Source organism: Crocuta crocuta, unplaced genomic scaffold (genome assembly GCF_008692635.1).
Source record: "Crocuta crocuta isolate KB4526 unplaced genomic scaffold, BGI_CrCroc_1.0 scaffold243, whole genome shotgun sequence".
Taxonomy (NCBI): Eukaryota; Metazoa; Chordata; class Mammalia; order Carnivora; family Hyaenidae; genus Crocuta; species Crocuta crocuta.
In genome coordinates this window covers 1,974,851-1,985,739 of record NW_027529596.1, presented here as the reverse complement: position 1 = coordinate 1,985,739, position 10,889 = coordinate 1,974,851, and positions in this window count along the sequence as shown.

The window sequence follows — 10,889 nt, the reverse complement described above, 5'->3', positions numbered from 1 at the left end:
GGTGGAGGGTGAGGTGGGGGGAAGCCAGAGGGTGTGCACCTCTGCCTGGGGCTCTACTTCCTCCTCCTTTTGTGGTTTGCCTTTGAAACTCAGAGCAGCTGTTACAGATGAAAGAGCAGGGTGGGCCCGGCCCAGGTCACTGCTCAGGGGCAGAAGCCGTGTTTGAGCCACAACGAGGAAGCAGCGGGGGGTCGGCAGGACTTCCGGACTCTCACGTGTGTGGGTGTCTCTGACCAGACTCCCCTGGGGCCCGCCTTGGAGGCCCCAGGTCCTGAGGAAGGGCCTGGGGTCCATACCAGAGGGACCACTGCCCCCCCTCACCCCAGCCGGGAGCTCTGTTCTAGCCACAGTTCTAGCAAAGTCCAGTCCCCTCATGCCGTGAGCAAGCAGTGCACACTGGGCTGGCGTGAGGGGAACCTCAGGGCGCAGCCTCGGCGGCGGCCTCCGCAGGTGGGGTCCAGTGCCTGTGTTCGTCGGCTGAGGCTGCGGTAATGCCGTGCCACGGTCCTGAGGCCTGCGTCTGCCCCTGCGCCTGCGCGGGCCTCCCTCTGTGAGGGTGTCTCCCGATGTGGTCTTCTTAGAAGGACACCCGTCACGTTGGGTGAGGACCCACCCTGAGGACCTCGTTCTAACTTAACTTTCTCTCTGAAGACCTATCCCCACATGGTCTCCCTCTGAGGTCCTGAGGGTTAAGGCATCAACATGAGTCTGGGGGGCAGCAGGCAGCCCATAGAAACAGCCCCCAGACCCGGAGCCTCGCTTCCAGCCGTGGGTGAGAATGCGAAGGTTATAGCGGAGCTCAGGGCTCCCGCCCCCAGCGCGGGGGGGGTGGTGTGGGGGGGGGAATGAGCCCCCAGGCCTCTGAGCCCAGGGCCCACCTTCCGCTCCAGGCCCGGCTGCTCTGTTCCTTCCGTCCGGCCTGTCCCTGGGCCGCATCCTGGAAAGAGGGCACCGGGCACACTGAACCCTGCACTGGCAGTTCTTGCCTGGCTCCCCGTGCTCCCCTCACCCAGGCCCAGCCCCCGTCTGGGCCCCTCCCCTGCCGGCGCAGACCGCAGTGCTGTGGACTGCGACCGTGGCACTTTCCAGCCCTTCTGGAAACTTCTCACAGCTTCCTGTCTGGTAGGCCTTGGCTCGCGCTGGTCCCTCTGTCTGGAACCTCACCGCTCCTCCCCATCATCCTGCGGGCCGTTTTTGTAGCCGGTGCGGGGCTCTTACCCCCCAGGCACTGCGCCATGTGGGCGCGTGGGAGGCCGTGTGTGCCCGGCCAAGGCGAAGGGTGAGGCCCTGCAGGCCCATGGCAGCCTGAACGTGGGCCGCTGCCTTTGTGTCCTGTCAAGAGGCCGCTGGGGGCCGTCTCCCGGTTGTTCCTGAGGAGGCTGCTCTCCCCCCCCACCTCCACCCCCGTCTGGGTGGGGGGGCCTCAGACTGCTCTCCTCCCCCCCCACCTCCACCCCCGTCTGGGTGGGGGGGCCTCAGACTGCTCTCCTCCCCCCCCCACCTCCACCCCCGTCTGGGTGGGGGGCCTCAGACGTTTCTTCTCACACAGACAGCAGCGCCTGTTCCCGCAGGAGGGCCGCGCCCTACCCCCGCAACCCAGGCTCCCGTCTCTGTTCACTCTCCAGTGATTCCCTCCTTATCATCTGGACTGGAGAGGGGTTGAGTCTAAGAGGAACTGGGCCCCTTTAAAGCTGAAACCTCACCACGGCCGACACGGGAGCGTATTTCCAGCCACGAGGCCTAGGTACAGACGCCGACAGCTGTCACACTGGCACCAGGCCTGCCCTCCGTACAGGGAGACGCAGCCCTCGCTGCCCCGCTGGGGACACACGCCTTCTCGTGACGGAACCTGTGAGCAGCCTCAAGCTCACCAACACTACGGTTTTGTTGCCCGTCCTTCGGAATTCACTTCTGTCTTTGTCCATTTATGTGTGTGTGACTGCGAGTCTCCTCACGGCGCACAAGATACAAGACAGTGAATTTCTCAGCCCTCGTTTTCTTTCTGTTCCAGAAACACGGAGATGTTAGGAATGTGGAGTGCTTGTCATTTTTAATGGGAGCGTAGTGTTTTATTGCCTTTATGCTCTGTGGTTTACTCCAACTGTACTCTCAAATTTAGCATTCAGACGGTTTCTAACTTTTCACCTTTATAGCAGTGCCGTAGGTAATTTTGTATAAACTGCATTTTTCTTCATTTCCTTAGTGTCCACTCTAAAAATAGAGCAAAGCATTTTCGGGCTCCTGGTACACAGTCCCAGGCCATTGTTTCCAGATAGGGCACGATTAATCAATATGTAATATGCTAAGAGCAAGTTTTAAAGAAACCACTTCCCTATAAGCCTGGCAACGCTGGCTTTTTCTCGTTACGACACTTTTTGCCAATCTAACGGTTGTGTGATGTTACCTTAAAGTTAATTTGCATTTTCTTATTGACTGTCAACGTTCCGTGCCTTCCCAGATGATAACTTTGGGGACTTTCCCCTTTAGTTTTGGAAGTTTTTCTGAGTTAGTTGCTTTCTGGTGCTGGTCTTACAGAGATTTCACACGGGTACACATGTCGTGTGATCTCCCTCAGCCCGCTTCTGCTCTGGTAGCCTTGGCCTCCGCTAAGTCTTCTTCAGACCAAAGCAGTGGTTTTCAGCCCGGGGTGCAGGTTGAGCCCCGGGGCCCCCCGCCAGGACCACAGGAGAGGAGCTTGAGTAGATGGCTGGTCTTTTCTAACAGATGGAGAGTCCGAGGCCCAGAGACTTGGTCCAGAAACCAGAGCCCCAGTCTTTATCCAGTGGCTGGGGTCTCCAAACCAGTACGTATTCATTGCACACCTAGTGCGAATTGGCCACTCTGCTGGGAGTGGGGGAAGGCCAGCGAAAGTCGATGATACAGGCCTTCAAGGGGAGTCACACTGGTGAGAGGGACCAGAGGTCACTGCAGCCAGGGAGGTGCTATGGGAGAGGTCCTTGAAGGCTTCTTGGAGGAAGCAAGAACCTGGGTCTTGGATAAAGAAGAGCTGTCCAGGTGGAGGGCACAGAGATGAAGGCTTTTGAGGTAGAGGAGCAGCATGGACGATGACACAGAGGCATGAAAGCCCGTGGAGCACCTGGGCGCTGCGGGAGTGAGGCTTGGTGGGAAGAGCGGGGTGTGGAGCTCGATGGCCAGGGCTGGGGTCCCGGCTCCGTCACAGCTCTGTCATCGTCAGCCAGCCATGTGGCCTCTCTGAGCTCCGATCCTGCCCTCAACACCGTGATGGTCATAATGCGTGGCTGGCTGGCTGGTGGTTGACCAAATGAGATCATCTCTGTTGAGCACAGGGGAGTATTCTTGGCACATGGTAAATGCAAACTAAGTATTGGCGGTTATCACTGAGAAAGTGTCACCAGGGGCCTCATAGTCTCTACTAAGACAATTTGATTGTGTAGTAGGGACTATAGAGGAGGTAAGCCAAGCAAAGACCTGATCAGAGAGACTTTATGTCTAGATTGTTTGGGGATCAGAGGGGAACGTGGACAGGAGGGAGAAGACCAGAGGCAAATAAGTCAGGTGACCATGTCAGTCTCCACAATCAGAGGAGAGGTGATGGGGGCCTTTAGGCGCAGCGACCACTGTGAGAATGACGGGGCCAGACCGGAAATACAGTATGAATTGAAGACCGTAAATCCCATGTTTCCTGATGCCGCCATCTGCAAGTCTGCCCTGTGCTCAGGGAGCCAGCGATTATCGCCAACCTTCAGGGCTCCCAGAGACCGGCTCCCAGGGGTTGGGAAACTGTCGGGGGGCAGCACAGGGGCCCCTTGTTTCCAAAACTAGATGGAGGCTACACCTCTCGCCAAGGAAATGAGCTCAGCTTCCTCAGTCCCCCGCTCCTGCGAAAGAAACCTCAAGCGTGGTGACTTGGAACCCGCTCGGGGACCTTCTCCAACAGCCACCCCAGGCATCCGGGCGTCTCGGGCTGTTGAAGCATGTGGCCCCGGTACATCTCTGCCTGGGGAGGGCGGCCCACGGGAGGGAGTGGTTTGCAGAGAGGAAATGGCTCAAACCAGATACTGCCCTGTTTTCCCTGTGATGAAGAGAGACCGTTTGACTCTCCTCTTTTATTTATTTTTTAGGGATCGGGCAGATATTTTTAATCCCGGTTTCCTGCTGTCCACAGGTGTTTCCTATGGCGGTGCCGTCAGAAAGAACAGAGCCCATGACATAATCAGCTTTGTTCCTGAGGTTTCCAAAGTCTCCCTGCTTCGGGCCCCGCGTGTGCCACCTCAGATCCCCTCTGGGCAAAGTGAGGCGCACACACGGTCCGTCCACAGCCCACTGGGTGCTGGCCACCATTCGGCCGTGCAGCGAGCGGGCCTGGCACCTAATTCCACCTGGTGAGAGGTGCCAGCGGGGGTGGGGGTGGGGGGCTGGAGAGCCGGAAGTCTCTGTCTCCGGCAGACCTCTGGTGGTTGAGTCCCTGGCTGCTGTGGCCTTGGTGACAGCGCAGCTCCGCAGCTCCAGGAGAACCGTTCCCCTTATTTCTTCTTTGTGGGATGGCCCTCCCACCTCCCAGCTGTTATGATAGCCCTGGAGAACAGCTATGGAAAAGGCAGAGTATTTGTTTATTTTTGCCCCAAAAAGTTACACATAAAATAAAACTTCTGGAAAAACATCACGGAAGCCTTTTGGATATGGGAAGCCCTTTTAAGCGAAGAAACCCTCAGTAGAGCAACATGAGCTCTCTCAACTCCTCTGTTTCACAATATACATGAGCTCGTGAAGCCTCCTGTGTGCCTCACAAGGAATGGGGCAAATTTAGGGAGCGCTTTTATTACACAGCTAATCCTTTAAAACCTTCACAGCCATTCTGTGAGTTGCGTGTTTCTGCTCCATTTTCCTGATTAGGAGACTAACGCTTAGATTGGTTAAGGGGTCTAGGCTCTGCTGAAGGGCAGGAGCGGAACTCAAGCCCGGGACCCTCCCTCTTCCTGTCTGGAGTTCACCTCCATCCCCCTTAGAATCCGATGAGGAGGTAATAATGTCTGTGATGTTATTTAATATTAAGAGCAATGAATCAGTGAAATACACTTAACAATTAAAAATAAATTCACCTATGAAACCAAAAGATAGCTCCTGGGATTATCCAGGAAAACGGGCCAAATAGAGTAAACATTCTTTCCATAAATCAGAAGTAGCAAACTTCCAGATCACGTGCTGCAGGCAGACATTTTGTCCCCCGTGAAGTTTTCCTTGTTTTGTTTTTGTTTTTGTTTTTTTATTAGAAACGAAACCAAGGAGCATCTGGGTAGCTCAGTCAGTTAAACGCCCGACTTTGGCTCAGGTCATGATCTTGTGGTTCACGAGTTCGAGCCCGGAGTCAGGCTCTGGGCTGACAGCTCAGAGTCTGGAGCCTACTTTAGATTCTGTCTCCCTCTCTCTCTGCCCCTCCCCCGCTCCCCCCCCTCAAAAATAAACATTAAGAAAAACCCAAAAGCAATAGATTATACTTACAAGTCAGGATTTTAGTCTTCTCTTGAAAAATCAAATCATTTGAATGATCTGAAAAATGACTCCGTGTGAGCCATGAAGGCAGTGGGCCAGAGCGAGTAGTTATTTTTTTTTTCAGGTCTACAATATAGTGATTCAGCAACTCCATGCTAGCAACTCCATCCCGGTGTTCATCATGACAGATGCCCTCCTTAATCCCCATCACCTATTTCACCCAGCCCCCACCCACCTCCCCTCTGCTAACCACCAGTTCATCCTCTATAGTTAGGAGTCTGTTTCTTGGTTTGTCTCTTTCTCTTTTTTTCCCTTTGCTCGTTCGTTTCTTAAATTCCACAGTGAGTGAAATCATATTGTATTTGTCTTTCTCTGACTTATTTCACTTAGCGTTATACTCCTAGCTCTATCCATGTTGTTGCAAATGGCAAGATTTGATTCTTTTTATGGCTGAATAATGTTCCATTGTGTATATGTTCCATATGTTCTTTATTCATTTGTCTATCGATGAACGCTTGAACCGCTGCCATAATTTGCCTATGGTGAATAATGCTGGCACAAACGTTGGGGTGCCTGCATCCCTTTGAATTCGTATTTTTGTATTCTTTGGGTAAATACCTAGTAGTGTGATTGCTGGATCACAGAGTAGTTGTATATTTAACTTTTTGAGGAACCTCTCTACTGTTCTCCACGGTGGCCACACCAGTTTGTATCCCCACCAACAGTACAAGAAGATTCCTCTTTCTCCACATCCTCGCTAACACCTGTTGTTTCTTGTGTTGATTTTAGCCATTCCGACTAATGGTGTGTGTGAAGTGTGAAGTGTGAAATAACCGGTGGAAAACAGCATGTATGCAATGATTACTATCATGTATGTGATTGAAAGCAATCATGTCTTTAAAGACAAAGTGGTTTTTTTTTCCTTTTGTTTTACTCTTGATATCCATCTAGATGTTTTTAACTTTTCCTAAGTAAATACACATGAAGGTAAAAAAAACAAAAAAGTGTGAAGTGATAGCTCTTCGTGGTTTGAGTTGCGTTTCCCTGATGATCAGTGATGTTGAACATCTTGTTGAACATCCATTAGCCATCCGTATGTCTTCTTTGGAGAAATGTCTGTTCATGTCTTCTGCCCATTTTTAATTGGATTGTTTGTTTTTGATTGATGAGTTGTATCCGTTTTTTATATATTTTGGATACCGACCCGTTATTGGACATGTCGCTTGCAAACATCTCCCGTTCTATAGATTTCCTTTTAGTTTTGTTGATTGTTTCCTTCACTGTGCTAAAGCTTTCCGTGTTGATGACGTATCTAGAATGATGTTGTGGTGGGAGTGTCAGAGACCTTACTGCCTGTGATCTCTTCTGGGATTTTTATGGTTTCAGGTCTCCTATTTAGGTCTTTAATCCATTTTGAATTTATTTGTGTGTATGGTGTGAGAAAGGGGTCCAGCTTCTTTCTTTTGCGTGTAGCTGACCGGTTTTCCCAGCACCATTTGTTGAAGAGACTGTCCTTTTCCCATTGCCTGCTTTGTCTAACACTAATTGATCATATAGCTGTGAGTTTATTTCTGGGTCTCATACTCTGTTCCATTGATCTGTGCGTCTGTTTTGTGCCAGTACCACATTGCGTTGATTACTACAGCTTTGTAATATAACTTGAAGTCAAAATTCATGATACTGACACAGCTTCTTTTTCTTTAAATGCATTTCTTTAAATCCAAGTTAGTTACCAGACAGTGTAATATTGGTTTCAGGAGTAGAACCCAGTGACTCATCACTTAACATGTAACACCCAGTACTCATCCCAACAAGTGCCCTCCTTAATGCCCATCATCCCATTTAGCCCAGCCCCCCACCCACCTCGCCTCCAGCACCCCTCAGTTTGTTCTCTGTATTGAAGAATCTATGGTTTGCCTCCCTCTCTGTTTTTATCTTCCTTTTCCTTCCCTTCCCTATGTTCATCTGTTTTGTTTCTTAAATTCCACGTGTGAGTGAAATCATATATTTGTCTTTCTCTGACTTATTTCGCTTAACATAATATTCTCCAGTTCCTTCCATGTTGTTGCAAATGACAAGATTACATTCTTTTTGATCACCGGCTCATATTCGATACCAACGGAATTTTTAACTTCATCTCCCCCTTCTCCTCCCCTCGGGGTATTTGTGTCCCGTCCGCTGACACTCGGGCCCTGGTTTGACATTTTGAGAGGACTGACAGCTCACTCCGGAGCCGCTTTCAGGTATTTGTTCTCCTGTGCCAACCATACCTTCCCTTCCTGAACGATTTGGGGAGTAGAGTTTAAAAGTCTCATTTCGGTGTGTAAGCATTTTTGTTTCATTATGTTTACCTTATTATACGTCGCAGCAACTTGCTTTCTTTCCTCTGAAAACAACCCTGGGCGGGGCGCCTGGGTGGCTTAGTCGGTTGTACGTCGCAGCAACTTGCTTTCTTTCCTCTGAAAACAACCCTGGGTGGGGCGCCTGGGTGGCTTAGTTGGTTGAGCGACCGACTTTGGCTCAGGTCATGATCTCGCGGTTCGTGGGTTCGGACCCCGCGTTGGGCTCTGTGCTGACTGCCAGCTCGGAGTCTGGAGCCTGTTTCAGTCTGTGACTCCCTCTCTCTCTGACCCCCCCCTGCTCACGCTCTCTCTCTCTCTCTCTCTCCTAGAAAAAAAAAAAAAACATTAAAAAGAAAAAAAGAAAACAACCCTGGGCAACCCTAGAAATCAGTTCTAACTTGCTCATTCAAATACACATACACAGTTTGATATAACTGAAATGATAGTAAGCACCCTGGGGTTTTACAGGCCGTGCTTTCCTTTTGATTTGCCTCCTCTAACTCAGCTTCCCTCCTCCCCACCCCAGCCTCCAGAAACCTCATATCCCCCTTTCTGTAGGATAAAAGTATCTATTCTATGTAAATCATTGCATATACGTTACACAAACACACTCATGTAGATACACACACACACACACACGCGCACACGTAGGGAGACGGGTCGCTTAGTCGTTGCTTTATAAAACTGGAGCCGTGTTGTACAGCCTTCTGTGCATCTTACTGTTCTCACTTTACAATTTTTCGTGGAAGTTTGGAGTGCTCTAATTCATTCTTTTTAAGGGTCTCATAATAACCCATTATGTGGATGGACCATAAACCATTTCCCTCTTTCTGGGTATTTGCTCTGTTCCCATTGTTTTGCTGCAATCAGACTCCGGGTCCTCCTATGCTGGGCCTTTCATGCTCATGGAGTACGTTCTCAGGAGCACGGGGCTGAGGTGCAAGGTTCGTATAATCTAACCTAATAGTATTGATAGACAGCTTTCCCCAACGGCTGTAAGAACTCACATTTCCTCCAGCAACGTCTGATGGTTCCTTATTCCCATTTCCCAAACAGCAATAACTATTTCTCTCCCCTCCTGCCTGCCCCCACGACCCCATGACTGGTCTGATAAACTTAGGGTTAATTTAACTTCTATTTCTTTGGCCACTCATGAGTTTGAGCATCTGCTTTGTCTGTGAATTGCTTATTTATATCCTTTGTGCTACATTGTTCTTGTCATTTTGTAAGAGCATAACAGACACCGTCTCCTTTTGATCTGTTACAGACGCTTTTTCAGATCTGTTGTTTTCTCATTACTTCATTTACAGTATGTTTTAGGATTTCTGCCGTAGTGAAAAAAGGGAACTACTTCATTTTAACACTCTTTTATCCTGTACTCTGCTGTTGAGTCCTATGCTTCAGCTAACTCATCTCAGTGCCTTCTAAAAGTCATGAATCCCAGGGCACCTGGGGGCTCAGTCAGTTAAGCATCTGACTTCAGCTCAGGTCATGATCTCACGGTTCATGAGTTCGAGCCCCGCGTCAGGCTCTGGTGCTGACAGCTCAGAGCCCGGAGACTGCTTTGGATTCTGTGTCTCCCTCTCTCTCTGCCCCTCCCTGCTCTCTAAACATTAAAAGAAATTCTTTTCTTAAAGAGAAAAGACTATCAATTTAAAAAAAATGTCATGAACCCCAGAGCCAGGCGTGGGAACTCAGCAAAGCATGCTGGGAACTGTTATTCCAGGCTCCCCTCAGACCACGTGTCTATTCTCTGGCCAGATCCTATAGCTGATACCAGTCTGGAGTTTTTCTGTCTCCAGCTCTTAGGCTCTGTCTTCTCTTCCCGCCCCTGTGAGCCCCCTCCTCACTTGGCTCCTTAAATGAGATTTTTCCTTCCATTTTTCCAGCTCTCTTTTATATTTTGTCCGTCCTGCTGGCAGGATAATTGTGGAATGTCCCTGAACTGTCCATACCCTCGCTCCGGGGCCTCCAAGGTCACAGGATTCCTTCCTGCCGCCTGAGCCGGTTGCGCACCCTTCCCTGGACACCCAGCCTTTTCTCCAGAAGGCTGTCTGCACCCTTGTGGGCCGCCTGAGTGCCTCTTTGCAGTGTGGTTTGCATCGCGAGAATTCGGGACAAATGTTTTTTTCTTTAAATTCCCTGATGGAATCCCGATGGATTCAGGATAAATTCTCAGTACTTTGGCTTCCTGTTTAATAATAGCCTACACTTACTGAGCATTTATTATGTGCCAAACCCAGTGCGAAGCACTGTATACATGCTCTCCTTTGAATCTTAGACGAGACTATGATGTAAATCCTGCCGTCCTCACTTACAGACGAGGTTCCTGAGCCTGAAGGAGGCGAAGCTGCCTGCCCACAGTCACATAAGGAGCAGAGGCTGCAGAGCACTCTCTGTACCCACCTTCCGATCCAGTCTTACCCCTGGCCTTACCCCGTGGTGTCTCCCTCCTGGGTCCTCAGATGCAGCAGCACTTAGAGCCTGTGCTATTCCTCGGGGCCAGTAGTCATGCCCCATGGATACGACTTCTGTGCCGTCTTCTTCGTAACTCGCTCCTTATTTACGTTTGTTTCACATTTCCCCCAACTGAACTCAACAGAGCAGGGACCATGACTGAATGTCTCTCACCAAACCAAGTTGTGACTGATTGCTTTTTATTTTTTTATTTGGATTCCAATGTCGTTAATACACGGTGTTACATTAGTTTCAGGTGGACAGTCCAGTGATTTAACAAGTCTGTGCATCATTCAGTGCTCATCATGACAAGTGCGCTTCTTAATCCTCGTCGCCTATTTCACCCACCCCCACCCACCGCCCCTCTCGTAGCCACCAGTTTGTTCTCTGTAGTTGGGCGTCTGGTTGGTTGTTCATCTTGTTTTCTTGTTCATTTGGTTTGTTTCTTACTCCACATATGAGTGAAATCATATGGTATCTGTCTTTCTCTGACTGACTTATTTCACTTAGCATAATATCCCCCTAGATCCATCCATGTTGTTGCGAATGCACGATCTCATTCTTTTTTATGGCCCAGTAAAAAAACAATATTCCATTATATATAGATATATATATATA